General features: G+C 39.1%; 1 long non-coding RNA gene across 1 annotated transcript; it reads left to right on the forward strand.

Annotated features, from left to right (window-relative positions):
* Positions 1 to 17378: 17378 nt before the first annotated feature.
* Positions 17379 to 20661, forward strand: LOC111260729 (uncharacterized). Its single transcript, XR_002680514.2, has 3 exons — positions 17379 to 17551; positions 17879 to 17975; positions 19092 to 20661. It is a non-coding gene; the product is annotated as an uncharacterized LOC111260729 (long non-coding RNA).
* The last annotated feature ends 1422 nt before the right edge of the window (positions 20662 to 22083 follow it).

A 22083-nucleotide genomic window follows, 5' to 3' on the forward strand; every position in this document is an offset into this window, starting at 1 on the left:
TCGTCGTGGTAACGCGTGCAAGGAGATAAGAACTTACCGTTCAGACCATGCTGCCCCCTGATTCATTTTTCCGATGTAAACAAAGCATGCAGTTTTACTTTTCTCTGAAAAGTATGAGAATCCTCGTTGGTATCTACCCAACCTTTGACACCAGCATTTCCTACACCAAATCAAAAGCTAGTTGCGTTGTTAAGTTTTTGGCATTACAATTTCACTCTTTGACTATTATTCACGAGCGACGAAAAACTGCCCAATTTTCTAAAAAATGTGTACAGGATTACACCAAATGCTCCATATTATTTTAAGGTGTATTAGAGGCTTGCTCTAAAAGCTCAGCAAGCACTATTATCGAATCATTCTTACGGACAGAACTAAAATGAGTGAACATCCTTATATATATTACCGATATTGCCTGTTGATTTCTTATAGAAGGAATTATCGAACGGGGTCGACGTGAGAGTTGTACAATGAACTTACTGCAGGACTATTGCGGTCCAACGTAGGACAGAAACACCGAAAAATTAAAACAACCCCAAAAAGTACTTCACATATTTGTGACAGAATTGAAAGATCTATCGAGTTGAACTCCAATAGAGCTGGCTGAATGTTTGCCTTTTCAGTTTTTGCGTGCTGCCATCACCGATCTTAAGCCAAGGCCTCGTCGACCTAGAAAACGATATAATATGAAATTTATTCACAGGCAATCTGTACTGTGTAGAAGTAAGTCATGTTAATTTACGGCATATATGATCTTTGCTGTGCCGAGCATCGTCATGATGACAACCGGAACTCAACTGCGAACACCATATCATCTATACTATATTAGTAAGAGCCAATGAGCTACGCGTTCTATGCGGCTCGTATGTTTGCGTACAACAAAACCGATTTCAACATGTCAACGTGTATCACATGAGTTCTACAAATCTCAATACATGTACTATGAGAAGATATGTAGAAGGCAGAGAACATTTTTGGGCTGGATGCTACTGCAGTAGCATTGCTCGTTGGGCGAAGGTAGAGCTTGGAAATCCTGTTATCTTTATAGTTTGTGGGTGAACGATATCTCTATCGAGACATTTTCTTTTCCCGGTACACATAAAGTGTGATATTAGTTGTCGACCTGTAAGTATGTATATCCTATTGGCAATCCAACGAAGCCGGCACCCACTCCATTTTACAATAGTATATTATAATGGCTTGAGTTTATTCAGAGTTATTTGTCGAACTGATTAAAATCTAAATAATAGCACATATTTAGATATGCAGTCATATTTAGGTATAACATATATATGTTGAACGGACAACTAAGTAACGAAAAACAGAGCTTTTAGTAACGAGTACAGCTCAAATCAAATACCCCAATGTACTCAAGAAGCAAGAAGTTCTTTTAAGATTGTATGAGATTCTTAATCTGTTACGCTGGCGAACCACGCCCGTCAGGCAGACAGTGTACCGCGGTTACTTCCAAAGGCCACGGCCGTCCGTTTGAGCCGAGTAGTCCAAATGTAACACGAAAAATCTAAATTAGTGTATTTAAAAGCTCCGAAAGGAACTCAGATCTAGAACGTAATGAACGAATATAAACGTGTGTAACTCGTTTGAATCATACTATAGCATCAGACGTATTTGGTCAACTCTTCAGAGTCACTTGTGTCGCCTCAGGCAGTTAAGCAATATAATTGGCTACAGGAAGCTATGAACGACCTTGAGTCCGGTTTACTGCTATTGTAAGATGCGCCCCACTTATCGCTTCTTTGATACCTCTCTGGAATGCTTTGTTCTCGGTTAGATGCCAGCTATGGCCCTGGAGACAGCTTGACAAACCAATGACATATCTCGTCAATATCTGAGGACTAGTTTTAAGTCACTTCATTCATCAGGCCGATCAGTTTAACTGAGGTGTGGTGCTTCATCAGCAGCACATTCGATTATCACAAACATGTGATAACACTTTTCTGTTCATACTAAATTTGTCAATACTATTATATGAGTCCGGCTTGTTTAATGCGGTAACAGAGGCTAGTTTTTGAACTTTAACACCTGGCTTTTAAATGAACTGACCTACTTGCCGTAAGAGCTGGGCAGACCTGTGTTGCCTGACGAACAAGTCCTATTTTTAACCAGGTCATCAGACTGCTGGACTTGAATCTGACAGTTTAACAAGCTCAGTTCCTTATCGTTCATAGAAATTACACAGTGGCAATACAATATGGCAAAAATGATAAAAACCTCGTGAAAGGTCTGCTCGCGGCTCGAATTTTTATTACAAATTGATTGAAACGGCTCGTATTAGATCCATTGAAGCTCTTCAAAAAAGACCTATTCAGGATCATGCACGGTTTCAGTTTTTGACGTCACACCCGCGAATACTAATCATTAATAGATATTCACAAACATGTGATTTTTTAAGTCACGTAATTAATTAACGTTTTCCTTTTTCGTGCGAGTTTGTTCTAGCCAACGTCTGTCATGTCAACTGAGTCAAACAAGGAAGACTATGATTCAAGACATGTAACCTTCCGCCATCCTGGTGCGGTCTAACTTAATTGATCACGCAGCGTCTGTGACTTGGTGGCTATGATAACTAATAGCCTACATTAAAACTTACGATGCCCCATAGTCGTCCTGAACGCTTAACCGGACGTCAATGAGATAGCAGAGATCAGCTACAAGCATTTTGACTAATGCTGAGAAAAGATATACAAGACACATGTCTGGAAGTCGAAATAAAAAAAGCCTCCATTCAATTAGGCCAAAGAGTATGAATGTTTGCATTCTATTAGGATTCCTCTTTTAGACAATTTTGCGCGTAAAATATGTGCTCGTTGTACATGGCGTATGAGTTATTTGATTTCGCTATATATACGTTCTTCGCTTTTACCTCAATGATTTCAGAAATCGTAACTTCACTACGCGGATGAACTGCACAAGGCTGAAGTATTTTAGACCTATATTAATATATACAAAAATTAAAAGAAGTACGAAGTCATTAACGATCATTAGTCGCTTTTCCTATCTTATAACCTATCCTGAATTCAAATAAGTGATGTCGGGCGATAGAAGGCTGACCTCTGTTAGTAACATTGTCTTAATCTAGTCAAAGACAACAGACGCTTCCCCTAACGGAAGAGGCATGAGAATTCGGCGCCTGCTTGCAAGATGATATTTAGTGTGATCAGTAATCGATTTAGCTTTCGCTACGATCGTCGAGATACAAACGAGGTGACGTTACCGACGGTTGCGGTTTTCGCAGTAACTGCAAGACAATAGCGCACTCATTGCTAGCAGTGCTTAGCGTCTCTTGAAGTCACTGTACGACGCATTTCACGTTGCTATAGCAACAGGTACAGCAGCAGTTGAGAAACCTAGTGTTTACTCATACCGCAGGTTTACCAGTCTGACGAAGTCGCTACGACGAACGGAGTGCACAAACGCATGGTGATCGTCGGCCTGCCCAACTAAAGATGACCCCTCGCAAGGTATTGGGGTCGCAGGACTAGGCGTGCTTTGGGAAGGTTCGCGACTGGTCTTAACATTAAGCCTAATTAAATATCACAAAAAATAATACAACCATGAATCAGGAAAATCAACTACTAAGAGGTTTGCATACTTTCCTAAAAATTAATGATCGGTAAATGTTTAAAACTGATTGAATTCAGATTCTAAACACACCAGTGACAAATAAAGCTGTGCAGACGTTTTTCCTCCTTCTTACTTATGAATAAACGATATATTTGGACAAACCTCTTTAGTCAATAGGCCGATGATCGGATTCTGCCCTTAGGCTGTATCTACAAAAAAAAAAAACAGTTCAGCCACAGTGAAGTCAGAAGAGTAAGCTTTACAAGCACTAAGGCACTCTATAGTTACTTACATAGCAGGCGGAGCGTTCACGCATCTGTACTCCGATTTCTTTTTAATTAAATGACGATGCCAATATACTGGAAAGATCTTCCATACGCTGATATATCTCATCAGTTATGGCACAACTAAATATATGTAGCGCAATGTACTATACCTAATCATATCTGGAATAGAAAAAGAAAACTTGAGCACTAGCTTACGTATACGCGAGAGAGCAAAATAACAGCTTGGATTCCTCTGTTCCAGTAAATGTACCACCTTTACTGTCTGTTGTGCTATATGGTACCGTACACTTAGCAGCTTCCAGCTCTATTTCATTAGGAAAATCACGTTTTGGATTTTCCAGTATGCTTTGGTGTTCTTACCATCCCAGGCTTCTGCCAAAATCTTGGAAACATCAGCGTACATTTTGCAACTAACTCCTAGTAATTTAGATCTTAAGCGAAAATTGTAAAGTACGTTAGTAAGGGAAACGCCAGAAAAACATTCAGCTCATTTGGACAGACAATTGCCAAATGTCTTAATACCATCATGGCACCTATTTCTATTCGGCATGCTGTTGAAAGTCTACCAAATCATTTGATTAAACTTCCTTGACGTGTGTCCGTACTTTAGGAGGAGGCTCGTCTATGACTGAAAACGTAAAAAAATTACTGTGACCCTTCACTTGCGGCAGCCGTCGCGGTCGATCTTCCGAACTGTTAAAGTAGCACTTATAAGACAATAAGGGAATTTCCTCGATAAGCGCACCACCCAAAGACTCCTTGAAGAAGATCGTCTCGGCGACCCGTGGCGACGGTAGGTTTGCGCCTTACTACACACAGTTCAACCACTCTAACGGCACCAAAAGTGCTCTCTTATATAATTGAAGCATGCGCCGATCTGTATAAGTGGGTTGTAAGTGACCCAATTGGGCTGGAGGTCTGCGCAGTAATGACGTACACATAACAATTAGCTCGTGTAGTCGAAGAAATGTACATTTATTGCATGCTTGTCTGGCAAATGCGATGATTAACTAGTACATCACTCTGCGGCGTCATTTCGACACGTTTATAGTTTTTTTTGAGGCAGCTTCATTAAAAAAAATACATATATGATCATAACATAATGTTTTTTTTTTTTTTTTTTTATTTACATTGTTCAGTGTTCAAGTGTTGTTGGCAGAACTTTCAAGGGTTCTTTCAAGAAGCGGCCGGTCGGTTTGAGATCCGAAGTGATTGTTATAGCTCTATAGCTCATCTTTAGATAGTTTAGAAATTTCGGACATATGTTTGGGAATCGTCGCATTAAGCAATGAGTGGACACGAATGAAACGAATAGACATACGCCAGACGATGGCTGCCAAATGGTTTGGATTAAGTTAATCTCTCAAGCTAAACATAACATTTATAAAGTAATTTCCGCGTTATATTTTGTGAAATCCGTGTTTTCTTTACTCGTACAGTCAGCTATCGTGTGCGTTGTTTAGATAAGACACACCTTATACATAGGTTCTGAGGTATGACTTTGTCAAGGTTATAGCTTGCTTAAATCACGATAGTGACGTTGCGTTATAAAAGCACCGAATAACCAAGCGATAAGATTGCAGACAAGGCATTATTTAATAGATTTACTTTGAATAGAGGCTGTGAAAGTAACTCTAATGAACAAATCTGACAACAACCGTGAAAATCAGTCAACAGATCATTCCAGAATGTAGTTTGCGTTTATAGTTGGCACGTTACGCCGCTTCTGGCACTTCGTTAATATTCTGTGTTTCCTTTTGTATGGGTTCGCTTCGTCGAAAAAGTTCAACCTAACTTTATCATCTGTCGTTCGTGCTACAAATTTATATTTTCGTAGCTCTATACCGGAAATACAGACACTTGAAGGTCACAGAGTTATGAATTCCGGAACGCACACACTAAATGTAATGTTGCGAAGCCAAACGTTCTGAGGAGTTCCAAGCTGAATGTTTTTGTTTTTTTGCTTCGTTCACCTTGTGCCATTCAGGTCAAGGTAAGCATAAGAACGACATTTTCCTTCATTTGTCAAATTTCGATCACTGAAAAGACTGTACGTACGTGAGCTTTAGGTTCCGCCATATTTGTATGCCCAAATGTTATTTAACCCTAAACTCGGGTTCTTTGTCCTGTGTAACCCACGTGGATATAGTACTAAGCGATTTGCATTGCATGCAGGCTGAAGTCCGGGTACTTTATCTCTGATTGTTTTGAAGACTTTGCTCGGAATAAGATAACGGTTCAATGTGGCATGATCACTATGCCTAATTCAGCTCTCGGCTGATACGTAGTTCTGTTTTTTGGCAATATAGATCGAACTATTTTGACTACCGGCACCATCTACAATAATAGATACAACTTAGAAAAATAAAACTTCATACTTATATAATTAGTATTCTTTTGTGCTGCCCACGATCGAGACCTAGTAGTCCAGTTGAAGCTTGCATCATATCAAAATAACAATAACTTGTGTTTGCATATCACACACTGTCTAGGTTAGACAAATGTCAAAAATGCAAGCAGAAGGGAAAACCGAAATTAGAAGACTGAAATCGATTGAAGACAAATTATTGGTGAGAAATGAAAAAAAAAAACTATACAGGAAAGGAAGCCGAACAAAGCGAGAAACGGCTTAATGGCTCTGATCTATAGAAAAAAAAAAAAAAAAATAGAATATGTTTGCATGGAGTGATTATGTTATACCAATGGTAACTGTATTGATGCGCCTAACACAGCCTCGTTGGAAGGAAGAGAAGATTCTTTCTAGCTGTGTGTACCATGCGTAAAATAGTCACAGAAGAGATAAAATAAAATAGTAAGTTTATTGACAGTAGCTTTTAAAGGAACGTGTGTATTTCTCCAATGTCTCTGGGTGGGCAGGCGTATCAGCAAATGGCCATCTTTCTTAATAGGATAGAAAGGAGTGAATAAGTTGCTGGAAGCCGGACCATTCAATGAAATCAATAAACTGTATACGAACGCAAAGCATAAATAAGTGAATTTCTAGAGTATTTCAAGTAGAGAAGAAAATCAATGAAACAACAGTACCAAATGATCAAACACTGATAAATGCAGTTATGAATACCATAGGGGAAACTGGTGACGTTTCAGCCAGGACGGAGTTGATTAATTTGCCATGAAATGGATCGAGTAAAGAGGAATCAGGCTCGAATCCATGGTTTTCGGTGTGTAATTGAATGGAAAACACTGGAATTAATATGCAAGTACTTTGATGAATAACAAAAACAATATGTTTATATAGAGCCGGAGCCTCTCTGATAATTATGTGTTGAATTGTTAAAGGACCCAGAGCAATTTGTGCCCGAATTAGGCTTGTTGCGTACGATACTGGAAAAACAAACATCCTGTTTAAGCGGACGTGATCGTTAAACAAAGATTTAAAACATCACATTGTATCGAAATGATAACACCTTGACTTATAGACTTTAAACGTTGTACCATTGACTAACGAAACCTCAACCATACCTAGTTTTACAATTAAATATATATATATAGGTGAACTGACTTAGCTTTATTGTCGACCAACAAAACGAGCATTTCATAGCTGTTTGCTATACGCTTTTACGTGTTTATTCATATGTTTATAATAGAATGTTTTTGATATATCGCAGCTCGGCTAAGCTTGTCCGGCGCGATGTTTTTACGCCGTGGCCGGTATCGTCCAGCGCCCAGTGGGTTTAACTTTACTTCGTGCTGTCCAGATCTTCTCGCAATCGCCCGTGCGTGTCGAGTTAGACTACGTATCTCTCACAAGCCATTGATGAACTGCACAATCTCGGGTATCCGACGCCGTTGGTGGCATTCTACCACCCAAAATTGCACGTAACGGGCCTACACAGCCAGGCCTCATGTCGTATCGAAGCATACGACCTATTCGCCTGATAGTATGTATATAAGCTATGTGATCGATCGCAACACGTGATCATCGAAGGTGCTGACGGTACTTTTAACCTCTGCGTTATTAGGTTGGAGCGTGGAACCAGGCCTTAGATAAGCTATGACGTAGAGCCACCGCTTTTAGCTACCGTTCGAATGTTCATACCTTCCATCAGTACTTGCTAACAATTGTAATCGTTTTAATTTCAGGACAGAATGGGCCCACAACAAACAATTCAATTGTGCAAACAAAAGTGGCCTAAATGACATTGTTTCGATCACTATATGTACTTCCCGCCAATTCTAGCCATACTTGTTGTTATTAACGTTTATTATGTTAAAATGCCCTATGAAACAAGTTTAGGGAATTCTCATGTTTATGTTTAACAAGATTCGTTTCGTGATGCGTGCCCACTTGTCGGTTGGAAAAGCATCCCATATCGCAATGGCTTGTTTTTCCAAATGTAAACGTATGACGCTTTCGGATGTTTCGTATAAAGTATAAACAGCTAACTGTATATACCAGCTATACCAGTATATATATATACCAGCCAAACAGTGACATCGCATATATTTGCGAAACAAACAATAATACGATCCAACGTGGCAACCGTTCAGCTAAGTAGACGGTTTTTCTTATAATATTAGGACCAGAATGATTATAATGCCTTGTAAATGACCAGGGAAGAGTTAGTTTGACAGTGGTCTAAAAAGTTGAACATCGTTTAACCTTAATAACTTGATAGGCAACCTTTAAATGTTCATGGAAAGTTAGATTCTAGTTTACCAAAATTCAGTGCACTGCAGTCTACTGTGCGAGCTCTCAGCCTCATGAGGTTGAACTAGTCTCAGGCATAAGCCTGTTTTTTTCTTAGCCACTAGACTACTACTAGTCCGGTGACGTTCTTTTTATCAAACGGTTTCAGATTCAGATTAGGTGGAATTATAGTTCCAAGTGGTAGGTCATATAGCTATAATCAATAACTCGTAGATTCTCTCTGCAGTGATTCTATCACATCGTTTATGCAGTAGTTCTTGTGTTCTAGTATATCTACTACTTCCAGATCCAAATTTTCACAAGTAGACATATGAAATTCTCTATTTCCTTTGAGTATGTATTGGATTTTATCGAAGAACGATGGTAAACAATAAGGGAAAATTATAGTTGTTTTTATTACACTCCAATATGAATTCAATCAACAGCAGTGTCAAATCTTCGCTAATAAAGTTATGCAATAACACTATCATATATCCTTTTAGATTAAGCCTGGCTGAGCAAAAAGAGCATTTTCGTTCTGATATGAGTACTCACAAGTTTAACAACGTCAGGAAGGATTCCATAGGGGGCTTACTAAAGTATTAAACACTTCGAGCTTTATGTTCGGCACCATCGTTAGGCGTTCCATTGGATGGCTGCCTCCGAGCACGAAATGACCAATGTACATATTCGGGCCTAGACCACAACGTGTGCCTTTGAGTAGTACACGAATACGTAACTTACTAAGTTATAAGCGGAACCATCAGCTAGGCTGAAGTACATCTTTATTACTACCGTTTTAGAAGAACGATATTTTGGGCACGAGGAGAAAGAAACAGGCAAGGAAATCCCCCTGGGGGTGGAACACTCGGCTATTTAGTGAGAACATAGATAGCTGAGGTCAGACATTTGCGAATCTTGACTTATATAGCCAATATAGTGCTGTCCACTATTAGCTTTTCGCTACGATAAATTACAAGCGAACTTCACTCAGTGTTCTGATAAGATTAACATTTTTATTTGTTGGCTAGGTTAAATAGATCGCAATCGGTCTTTCCTTCCTATCTTGCTGCTCGTGGTCCTTTTAGGTTCAACATCATCACCAGTCTATTCCACGCACTCGGTGGTCATTTTGTATCTTATAACGGAATACAGTGGAAAACTGTATTGCAACTTTATGATATTTGGACTGATCTCTTTAAAATCACGGCCCAGGTATTGGGCCTTTGATCGGCAGGTACCAATAATGCGCCTTCTTCGATTTGTATAACTACCATTGCAGTTACCACCCTCACCTATACACACGACTAACGATTTCGTACCTACGCGATCCCCTTCGGTATGGTGCTGCCTGAAGAGTTCGCAATCAAGAAAAATTAAGCGTCTTGAGGATATGGACCACTTGGAAAATTCAATTATCATAGTTGTCTTCGGAACTGAAGCATGTTGCTTGGGTACAATGAATCCCGTCTTTGCTCAAAAATATTGCCAAACCGGAAGAGCCATTCCGTTGCTTCGACACATGCGTCCAATGCTTAGGTATCGTACTTAAGAGGTACTTTTATGAGCCCCTTTAGAAATAATCTATCTAGGGAAACCTTTAAGCGCAAAAGTGCTATTTGCCAGATTGACGGTACAGCTCAGGAAGGGTACCCATTGCGACCTGACATTTCGTTTATGTCAATTACTGCCTATATACAACACCTGTCTTATTTCAGATTAAATTTTTTTCACTAGACTAAAGTTACTCATGCCTGTGTGTCGAAATTGTGGTCGATCTGGCGGTGTTCTGTTTTGGGCAGACTGCTTCAGATAGTAGGCAATGGAAAATTCTCCAGTATCCGTATATCCACACGTGATTGATTTAGAGCATCTACATCTCTTTATCTAACGCGATTAATATGACGTTTTCGCGTACGTACATATACGTCTAAACTTCGATTATATTTGGAAGTTATTTTGTACTTCTAGCCCAATAAAAGGCTTCGGCATGGCTTTATGTGGCCGTTAAATTGTAGTTTGTCTCTGATGTCCTCGGTTCTTCGTTGTAGCAATGTGTCTTCATGCACCCAGTCATCTTGCTGGAATATATCACAGAATATACTTCAGACAGTGTAGTGTGTACATCAGTAAGTACTAAAGACAATTTGTTATCTTGGTAGTCTGTGAAATCAATGGAAACGATCAAATGTTTCGGCCGCTGAGGTAAAAAGTTGCACCGAGACATTTTCGGGTTACGAAACAATTATGTACAGCATATATATATATATATATATATATATATATATATATATATATATATGCAAAGCTTCACTTGTGGTTCAATAGAGCTGAAAGGGCTGCACAGGTGTTTGTCGCTCTCATAAGTTATAGTCACTGGCATCATCTACAGTCGTTTTCTTTGGGACAAAACATCTTGTCGCGGGGTACAACAATCCCTGCAATAAGCAATTACGACTAGCCTTCTAGGCTTGTTCTCCTTCCCAGAGGAAACATATACACACAGGGTGAGCACCCGACAATTCGAAAAAGGGTCTTTTGATTTCATATCTGTTAGAATGACAGTATATGCAATAAGAGACAGGTTTGACCGCGCATCCTAATATCATTCCTATATTATAAGCATATTATGGGATAATAAGACCATTGGAGTTGGCACACACACCAGTCGTTTGCATTTCAAACATATGTCAACGCTATGACTTTGTAACGTAGTGTTATAAAGATATAGAAATGGTATTAGGATCCCCCAATTTATTACACATTTAAAAAAATCGCTCGTTTTTGCAGTAATTTTCTACAACTTTAACTGAGTGTAAATGAAGACATTCTAATTGCAAAATTGTTTCAACGACTCTTGGATGACTTGTGTGTATATATGGGTATACGCGTTTAATTCGTGTCGATCCAAGGCGTCGATAGTGAAGATAGATATGCCTAGCGTTTGTCTGTTTATCTAAGTGTGTTTGATTTCTGTCTGGCGCGCATAACAGACCGAAGCCACCTGAAAAAGTAGGATAGATTACGGCATCTGCCCTACACCGGCATGTTGACGTCCATTCAAAGTGCATATCTTGGTAGAGAGGTCCATCTAGTGTCGTCTTGCCTTCCTCTCCTGCCTGCAACAAACGCTGCATAGTATATAATTAGTCATTCTTAACATAGACCTGGCGTCCATAATGTTAAATAGTGAAGGCATTTTAAATATTTTATCTCTGTGTGTCTGCCTTCATTTAATATTTGCAGGTATTTCTGTAAGCGGACCTCTAGTCCACGTTATTCAGGTTATCGGAGAAAAACACATTATTTCAACATGGCGTTCTTTTAGCAGGCATCGCCTAAATAGAAGCAACTAAAAAATTAAATAAAATAAAATCAACCTTTAACATTCATATTTATATCTTGGCCGACGATTTGTTGAAAAATGAGAACGCTCGAAGCTTCAAAAAAGCCTCTGATTTAAAAACGTTCCTTTGAAGCTTGAATAGTACATATGGTTCGAGCGATCGTTTACTTCAACCTGTAAATGATTATTCAGGCCTACTCGCGAAAAATACCTAGAAAAATATTTCGGGTTGATATAAAATTTATTTACAACTTCAGACGGCTGTTTGTTTAGCTCTGAACGAGCTTCTATGTTATCGCATGCTAACAATTACTCATTGATTAGCAGGGATTGTATCGTGGCACCCGGGGAAAAACAGTACCATCACCATTCTTCCTTTGGGCTAAAAGATATGGCGTTGTAAAATTCGAGCCAACTCTTAGACGGTCCACCCGATCAGCCTCAGCGTCTACTTATTCTACGCTATTGAAAAAAGCTGGTTGTGGTTTTCAGGGCATTTCTTTTCGAAGAGATTGTACAGTGGTGTACTTGGCGTACAGGAAGACGGGGTTTATTTTCACTGAATATCGTTCGCAGTCGCTAACGCTTCTTCGTTCAGACAGACAGTGTAGTACCTGCTAACTATTGTCGATATGTCTGTGGTCTACAAAGGGTTAGCGAAACGCTATTTTCGTAACGTTTCCATCGTTGGGAGCCCATAGCAGATCAGTTTTGCATCTCACAGCATATAGAACGTTTTCATACTCTTTATTCCATAAGAAAACGTTCCTATTACAACACTGCGAGCGAATAAAGCGCTTAATTTTCTGCCTATATCAACAAGGCTTTACATGGGACGCTTTTAACTCGTTCTAAGTTACTATATTTTTTGCATTTGAGCTAGCGTCCTGATATATTATATCAGTTTGATGGCGTTCAATTTAAGTTGGGTAATTTTTTAGGTAATTCGCAATATGTTTGGGGGGGGGGGGGGATCAATGCTAATTGTTTTTGAGACATCGGTACTATTGTCTGTGTCAGTTGCCCCTGTATATTTGCGTAAAAAATCCGTCGTGTGTTCATATCACAATATGTTGTGCCGTTTAAATATATCTATTTTTTCACTGATGCCTTGGGGATTTCCTACATTCGAATTATTTCGTTATGACCTAAAAAAATTGAACGAAATGTAAAACGTTTACTCTTTTTTTTCTGCAGTGTCTGCATGGATATAGGCGCACCACGTTTTCAGCCGGTACGTTGGCCAATGTCTTACCTTTTTGTCGGCGCTTTTTTTTCTAGGAAACATAACCTCGCGAAGCTTTGTCCCAGCTACTGTGTTCGAAGCCTGCTATAATTACACGTATCAAATTCAGTCTTATTTAAATTGCAGTGTCATAATAAATAGTTTGTGCGATCAAAATCGATTGTGGACGTTTCTGCTGTTTCTAAGAAGGATTAACAATACGCTGTTGTCTTGTCTATAGAAGGTTTCGTAGATTACGTTTAGAAAATCTGATTGTGTTCATAACCTTGTGAAGCCCATGAAAAACAGTCGTACTGTCCTTTTAGTCCGATTTGATTTACTTAATTAGTTACGTCAGCCTATTTTTTTCTAAATACTCGCTGCCATTGTTAAAATACGTTTATTAGACACGCGTTGCGGCACTTCCTGCAACAACTTCGGGACGTCGATATATACAGCACATTTTCTATGTATACATCAATTTTGTCGAAGAACTCTTGCTTTCTCCAACTCACATTGGTTTTACTCATATTTTTTTTAATCTATACGGATAACAATTTATAGTTTTTCAATATACCTTGTGAATGTTTTCTGAGCACAGACGAAAAATTAAGGTACACTTCTCTTCTACTCCAAACAATATGTACCCTCCTGCTTAACGGACCAGGGCGTGTTTATTTTGCACAGCTCAGACTTCAGTAAACTCCTTCCCTGCAAATAGCCTCTGTTGAGCACACTTGGCCTCCGATCTCGCCGCCTTTGAGCTTTCTTTCTGGGTCACACGAACGAGAACAATGAAAAGTAAAGCACAGATGGAAAATAATTGGAAGCGCCCCATTTTATTCCTGCGGACCACTTGCCACGTACTAGCCGTCACGTTCCTGCTTACCACTGTGGTCTTTATGAGTACCATTTAATAGGACCGCTTTGTCAGGTTGATTCTTGAGAACAGCTACTCTGGCAATGCACAAAAAAGTGTGTCTTTTATCAGGCAGGGCTTCTCTTTGGTTTTAGCTTGCACTTCATTACGCTAGTACCCAGAACGCATTTACAATGCTCTAGTCTTTAAAGATTTACACCTCTTCTGAACTGTTTGCCTAACTTTAACGCGAGCACTGTATCGTATTTTTTTTTTTTTTAATTATGCGACCATTTTTAGAAAAATACGATAGAAGGATTAAAAAAAAATATCCCTAGAACGTTATTTGTCTCATTGCTCTTGTTAGTCTACGCTTTTTGCTTAACAACGCCTCAAGCACAGAGTGTTCACGGATAATTTTGGTCGATTACCTAAGATTTCTAACTAAGAAAGGTATATTAAACCATTATTTTTTCCATGATCTTGCATTGGAAAACGTCTAACTGTGTCAAATCTATTGAATCGCACCCTGCGTAGGCCAAAAGAGGACACTCACATTTGAATAGTTTAGTTGTTTCGTTATTATATTATTAATTAATAATTATAGATTATTAATATTTTGCAGATAGAATTACTTACTAATCTACTTTTATTACCGTTTTAAAGAACTAGACAAAAATTAACTCTAATATGCAAATTCATCATACAAGGTGCACTACAGATGAAACTATGGCTAGACAATGTTCATTTATGGTGCGTAATTACAGTTTTAGAATATCAATTTTACGTGTCTTTGTAGCCGCTCGAACACCACTATACTAGCGTTATAAAACGTAAAATTTCACTTTACATTGAATAATTTATGTTGTTATCAAGTTAACTCAGGAAGTCTTTGTTGTGTTAGAGACGACCAAAATCAATTCCTTGACTTGGCAGTTTGGGAATGTCTTGTTATACAGGTTTCCTTTAAAAGGGAAAAACCAGTGTACATTGTAATTAAAAACTTATTGTAAATTAATTAAAACATAGTTCAAAGTTTTTCCAATATCTCCATCATCAAACGTTTATAGAACACGTATAAGCCTCCGTCAGGTTTCGGAAACTTTTGCTACGGAAGTGAACTTGCCGTATGTGTAAACTGAAAGACCAACAGAGGGTTTTAACACATTCCTAGCGAACTTATGGTTCATACGATAATGTTCCTGTAATTTAGTTACGGGTGTGTGGTGAATAACTCATTCTTCAACGTGTTTTTTTTTTTGATGACGCTTAAATTAGAGCGGAGCCTTAGAGAGAGAGAGAGAGAGATCACTTAACCGTGACACCAGCAAATCGTGACAGGCGTCGTTTAAATATGAATGGAGATAATGGAGAACAGCACTCCCTGTTCAAAGTCAAGAACATGACGGTAAGGCAATGCGTTACATCTATACTTCCAAGTCGTCCAGCTAGAATTGCTAGCACAGCAGAAGATTTGCCTCTCGGCAGCCTCTTTGTTTGTGGTGATGTCGACTCTTTGACGCGCCATACACGCCATCGTCAATGACATGTCAGACCAATCATTCGCCCATTGTGGATGCTTCCGGAAGCGCTCTGGAGGTCTTTGTTGGTAGGCGCCAAGGTCCGTTAACAGGTATATCCCATATTGTTCGCTTCCCGAAAGAGCTTGCTTGGGTGAATCTACATATTTCTCTTTGTTGAACTTCCCTTCTATTTCAATATCCGCTTGCTGGCAACGGAACGTATCCGAGTAATGTAAGTAACTCTTATTCAAACAGTTCAAGGACGCGCGTTGGAGGCCACTCGTCGACAAGAGAATACAAGATGTCAGAATTAATGAACACTTCGATATAAATGCAATGCTTACACAGCTTAAGCTGAATGCCAGGAACACCAATCGTAAAATGGCCCTACAATGATTAGTCATGACAAGTTTGGCAAACTCTTCTGCTGTTTTGTTGTCGGTTGTCTCGGAAGGCCGCCAAAGTGCATGATAGTGTCATCGCATGTCAGTCGGAAGTAATTTCCGAAAAGTATTATCAGGAAGTGACCAAGGGTTACATCTCTAGCAGTCAAACTTCTTATTATTTCAACCGTCGTCACAAAGGACGACTTGAGCCATAGATCGTAAACCCGTTAGGCTACGGCTTAAGATAATATAAGTGGTTTCCCAACTCTAGAAGAGCTCGCTGTTCCCCGCGAACGCCACAAGTTTCATTGCTCAGGTCACCGAAAGATACAGAAAGGCAGTGGTAGCCTCACAGCTTACCCTAAGCGACCGCTCTCATCTTGTTCTGCCTCAAAATAGCTCCGATTGCAGCATATGGGATATGCGTCGTTTGCGAAGGTTCCACATTGAAGAATTGCCAATAGCTAAACCGTATCAAAACCTTCTTCCGCAAAAAATCGTTGGGAATCCATATAATGAATGGCCTGGAATCGCCTCACGTATCTTCTAGTTGATTCGGCACCGCCGTTTTAGAATCTACATCGGCGCATTGAGCTCTCAGCAGTACAGGCCTTCAATGAGGCATAACAGGTGGAAAGGGACGAAGCGTCTAAATAGACATGTCGTTACTCGCTTTGCCATATATATGGATTCCACTATAGACTTTGCAGGAAAGTAGGTCTCCACGGGCCCGATAACACATGCAGCTGCTCCAGATATGGGGAAAACTGTGGTAGATATCACACCGCGCGATGCCTGTTAGTACAACAAATCTTTTAATCTAGACAAATCTTCTAAACTAAATTTACGAACTCAACAGCATTCATATGACGCAAGCTGTTTTTAGATGATTCCATATACCCTCCCTGATGTTGGAATATTATATTATTGAGAGTTTGTATGAAGCTCTTGATTTCTACTAACAAAGATTAACGTGTCTAATTTTTTGGTTAAACATAATAAAATAATCAGAGAAATAATTACCGTTTATTTTACTTTTATGTCAGCATCTACCTAAGAACAAGCCAACTAGGGAACGGACTGCTACTTACTTACATCTTGAGTTGAAGCATAGAGCCTATAGCAAACCCTTCGAGCGTTGTAGACCCCAGCACTTATGTGTTTATATTTTTTATTAAACAAGTATATAGATATAAGCGAGCGGTTAGAATATAGTTCAAATGGAAATAACGTCATTTAACATCCCTATCTTATTCCATCAGCGAGAGTAGCGTTGCAGGGAGCTACCTAACAAGCGGGTCGGTGTCTATTGGGACGATTCTAAAGCTAAAACTCGATCCTAAGAATAAAGCGAAAAGCGCGTTGTTACTCATCGATTACGTGAACATGTGCCGATGCGGAGATAAGTATAAGGAAAGGGAGGGTGCTGAATGATTCGCGGCATAGAAACGGCGTGCGACCAGTTACAAGTTCTCCAAGTTTAAATCGAAATTATTAGACAAAGCTCGGATCAACCATCAGACATCTCTCCGCATAACTTATTGCGGTTCAAGTCGCAATTAGCATCATAAGTTCGACTTTTTAGTAGTGTAACCAGCATATGTCTTAGCTGCGCCAGAATCGAAAATTACAGCCGTGTGTAGGGTTGTCTGTCGGTTCTGAGCTTTGACAATGTATTAAGATTTTGCAAAGGTAAGTTTTATACAATGGCTTAACGTCTAGTCAGTATATTCCTTTGGAGGAAATCAAACTAAGTTACTCAGCTGGTTAGTCCGATCTGATTTCTAATTCAACCGTTTAACCTCGTTCGTCCTGCAAAACACATTTCTTTCGGAATAATGGTAAACTTAGACCCCAACGACACACCGGAGTTATCAAGTTTCAGTGCAGGCATTTATAAATAGTAAAATAATGCAGTCAGATGCTAGAGAGTCAAGTTAATAAATCCCACTATCGTCATTCAGCCTCTTATAAATTTATTAATAATAATAATAATAATCGCAAAAATTTGTTACACAGTGTCGTATATGCTAAAGGCTCATCTTTTATGTATCCTCGGAGTAAATTGAATTTGCTACGAATAATGAGATACCGACCGAACTTCAATGCCAGCAAGGTAAAAAGAAAACTGGATTTTTCACAGTGTGAGTATGACGCGCTGGTAGAAATCTGTGTCGGCATTGTGATAAACGAAACCCTGCACCATCTCGACGGGGTCGTTGTGCTTTGTAGGTGAGTCGCGGAAACGGGCCGCTTATAGGCCCAGGCCGAAGAGAGTCGCCGTGTCCAGGAAGAATAGAACATGTAGGCTAAAAAAATGACTTGAAATGAGTTTGAAAGGTAGCAACAGCTTCAATTCCTAGAAAACATTTGCTTCGACTAGGTTGAATAAGATTCAAATTAAGGTAAAGTTGCGTACGTTTGTCACCGATAAAAATCGTTCCTGTTATGATGTGATGGTAACTTCGAGATAGACCACAGAGACTTGTAAAGTGGTGTACGTTCAGAACCAGGCCCCCCTCGACCCCTCGACAATCCATAAAACAACAGGGAAGAACATTCCCTAATATCCTACCACATAACAAGCCCCTTCCCTAGCAAATCCTTGATTCAAAGCGATAGCATCCAACGGTATCTAGAACAAGAAGAGGTAGCTGAAAGTGAGTCTTTTTTGTTCACAATATAAATAGTACTATTACTTTTAGATTTCTTACACAGACGTTAATAATTTCTATCAGATAAATGTAGTGTGTACAAAGAATACATAATTTTCTTTTGCGAACAAATTGGAGCCTAACTTTGAAACTAAATCCATGAACTTCATTACACGTATATCTTCTTCTTTGATCTGTACTGTCGCTAAAGGTGTCGGTATTGAGATGTACGGGTCGAGCTGACAACTTCTTATGACGCCATCATCAATAAGATTGCTCTAAATATTGTTATATTATGTTAAGTTATAATAGTTATGAAATAAAAAAATCAATGAAAATAGCGTTATAACAGGTCCTATAAAACAACATGTTTAATAATACAAATGCAAAAGTATATGTGTTTTTGAAAGATTAGCAATCAGACAGAGCTGTGCATAATTTCTCCATGGGTACGTCTTGGATTTCATTCACCTATTGGGCACTATAGAGTGTAATACCACTGTCCCATTGTGTCGATTATGAGACCTTCTACTGTTGCTTATGTAACATCTTGCTGAGCGCATAGTTTACCGTTGCAGTTGAGGTCAGGGATGTTCACGATGTATGTCGTCAGGAGACACGATTGCAACAGCCTCGTACAGGATCGTCAGTGAAGTCGCCATCTGAGTCCAGTGAGATCTAAACAACGCTTCCGATTTGCTTCGTCTCTTCCTGTCTGCACTTTAAATGTTCGTTAATTTACTCGTACCCATTGGGGTACCGTCTGGGGGGGGGGGGGTTAAATGGATCAGAACCCCATTGAAGCAGTAGCCTATGAAATAATGAAGATGCACGTTTAATAGAGGCATACATATCTAGCTATATTCTGTAATACACTTGATTGGTTGGAATTCGCTATAATAACATCTATCACAGTACATGAAGCATTTGTATAGGACAAAGCTTGTTATTGAGAAGGCCAATTTGGATCATAAACGAGAAATGCTGAACGACGGTATTTTTGTGATTTTTCTATTCTTTCTAACATTAACCTTGGCGGTAACATATTTCCGAATAGAGCTTTCTATGGTAACTGTAACAACAGCTAATGCGATAACGTAAATATCCTTCTCTAGATAGTGCAGTGGGCTCGTGGTATCTGCTAATTTTCTAAAATCGTGCCCTCTACATCGTACGCCCTTAATGAACGCTTGCCGGAAAAATGTCCCCTTATAGCGACACTGAAATACAAAGGTAGACAATGTCATCTAACCAATTACAAAGAAATCAGACGGTACCATTATAAATATGCAGGCACTCAGATAACGTTTTTAAGAGTGACTGATATGTTCCGATCATTTCAAAATGGCCGTTCATTCTGCGTGAAATTTTCTCGTTGTCCCATGAACTATATACATACCGACCATATATTTCTTCTTTAATATATTATGTCTTGTGGTGTAGTATATATGATATTTATATTAAATTGCTTGTTGGTTAAAAAGATGAAAATAGATTAGTTCAATGAGCCATCCGTACTGATTCCAGAGGACGTAGCTCCTTAATTCGTGTTCGCCTCTGCTTCGAAATGGTCACCTAATCTATTCACCCCTCCAGCCTTCCATGCGTCTTCCATGTGAAGCCAAATAGCCCTTTCTGAAATAAATACAACTTAAAACTAAATTAAAAAAAAAAAAAAAAAAATAAGCGGCAATTCTGCTCTATGTTGGCCATCATCAACATAATTTTCCGTTTTGTTGGGCAGTAATTACGAATCGACAAGAGATACCCACGGAGTCATTAGTTAGAAGAGCCTTGAGAAAAGCCACGGAGCACTTAGTGCAATAATAAGCGGAAGATAGTTTCCTTGCTTTCGAGTTTCGGTAGGCTAGTGTTTATATCTATTTTATTTATGATTTAATTAAAATAGCGCAATGCTTTTAATCGCGCGAAGATGCAGTGGACTATCGAAGCTTGGCCGTCATCAAAATTGGTATTTTACAATTTTTGATGAAAAACGTTTATTAAGCTGTACAATTTTATGATTCAAAACAGAAAGCTGATATTCAATGAGGAAAGACATTAATCAATATAGAGAGGTCAATCACGCTTGTGTTGTCATGTGAAATTTCCGGAACGAAATGTATGTATAAACACGTGCTTTCAAAACGGCCCAGGGACCATGCGATAAGAATGCACTAAAAGGTCTCAGTTTTTTTTTTTTGCAAAGAAAGCTTAACTAAATAATTATCTCAACAATCGTTTTTCTAGACTGAGTATTAAATAAACGGACGATCTTGATAAATTTAGGACAACCATTGTGCTATCGGTCACACTATAATATATTGTTATTATAATAACGCTCATATAATATTCGCTTTTGGTTTTTAATTTGTTTGGCTAGTGTTCTAATTCTTTTGATCAGAACCATCAGGGGGAACAACCTAATACTCGAGGTACATACTTCATTTTGTTGAAAAGGAGCCAACATTCTTAGATATGTTGCGTATAGTATGTTTTCATACCGCAGGTGCAAAGAGGTGTTTTAAAACGCCGCAACGCCTTTTCTTGGAAAGTCTCCGATAGGATATTCTCACTTCTAAATTTACGAAAGTCCTGCTGTCTGAAGGTAAAGCTATCAGCCTTATTGAATTATAGCGCACTTCTTAAAAGCGATACACCCGTAGCACAGATAGAGAACTCAGCTTCTAGCTGATATTTTACTGAAGACCGCTGTTTCGTACACTTGAATGAAGCTCAAGAAGGATTCAGACGAAGTATATCCTCTTACAATAGTCAAGGTAGTCAATGTTAAAGGAATTAGATTGGAAGCAAGCAATACTCTTGCCAGTTGAGCCCCGTGCTCAGGTGAAAGGCACCCCCAACTCAGGAAGGCGTTTGTTAAAATAACTGGCCAAAATCTTACTGCTCGTTTACGCATTATGCGGATTGAGCGAACTAAGAAATGTGTCATAACTTGCAAGTGCTTGAACGTAGAGAAGAGTGTAATAGATTTCCCTATCAGGGCCACTCTGCACCGCAGCAGTTTAGTTAAAAGAAGATGCCGTACGTATTATGAAGACACTAACGAGCGATTTGATTAATCAATTTTTCCGCCGACACACAAATAATTATCATCACATTTGTACTTGACGGAAGATAATTTAACACTCATGATGGCTAGCGAAAGCGTCGAAAGTTAACGTTTAGAGCAAATCGAAATCAACCAGGGGTATACTATATCGACTTTTCCAGTATTTCGTAATTGTAGCAGTGAGCTGGCCTAGGTGGCCTGAGTGTACGTGAAACATCGGCCTCATCTCATGTTGCACGGAACGATTACCTAAGCGTTCCGCTATTAATAGGACTGCAGAATTACGCCCTGCATAGAAGAGAAGCTAGCGAGATTTTCCTTAAAAGTACCAACCATTGAGCTCTAGCTCTCTTCCGTAATCTTTACATAATCAATACATTTTGATTTTGAATTATTTTGCTTAGCTTCCGAAATGGAACATTAATCTAATTTCGGTGATTAGACGGCAGGTGTATCTCTCAAATGATGAACATATAATCTAAATATTGGCTCTATAT

This window comes from Varroa jacobsoni, unplaced genomic scaffold (genome assembly GCF_002532875.2).
Source record: "Varroa jacobsoni isolate VJ856 unplaced genomic scaffold, vjacob_1.0 scaffold_49, whole genome shotgun sequence".
In the NCBI taxonomy this organism is placed as follows: Eukaryota; Metazoa; Arthropoda; class Arachnida; order Mesostigmata; family Varroidae; genus Varroa; species Varroa jacobsoni.